Below are 643 nucleotides of genomic sequence, written 5' to 3'. Positions count from 1 at the left end.
CAAAATTTTATTGGAAACGTATAAAAAAAATCAAAATACACAAAGACTGAACTGATAAAAAAAGCTGAGGTAAAAACATAACAGCAAAGAATTGACAAAACGCGACAGAAAATAATATATTTATATGATTACAGGAACAAAGGACCCATAAAGTTTTTAAAAAAGAATCATTCACATAACATGAAATCAGAAAATCCACAACCATACCAGAATATTCAGGATCAGAAACAAAGCAAACAACAACAAAACAGTCACGCTAAGGCATCAACAGAGAAATCAAGAGCGAAAGATCATCTCTCTGAAGTTGATTGATTGCAACCTTTGTCGACAACAGATGCAATTGATCAGCAACGCTTTAGTTCATCCTAGCACATAGACGATAGTGTTAGACACGACTTACAGGCAAATATTGAACCAACTGACTTGAAACTAATGAGAACTATTATAAAGAAAGTCTGTTAACAAAGGTAAGCATTAGGCGGACACGAAGCTTGAGTTCAATAGGCCATGTTTGCACATCAAGTTCAATTAGCCACGTGTATAGTGTTGTTGTTCAAGGATATATCGCTGGGCGAGCATAAACAAGGTTCTCGAGGAAGGTATATTGTTAGAGATCATTGTTCCGGAACTGTCGCCACGGAAG

The sequence above is a fragment of the Penaeus monodon genome, chromosome 28 (genome assembly GCF_015228065.2).
Source record: "Penaeus monodon isolate SGIC_2016 chromosome 28, NSTDA_Pmon_1, whole genome shotgun sequence".
NCBI classification, from domain to species: Eukaryota; Metazoa; Arthropoda; class Malacostraca; order Decapoda; family Penaeidae; genus Penaeus; species Penaeus monodon.
Note: the sequence above shows the minus strand (reverse complement) of the source record.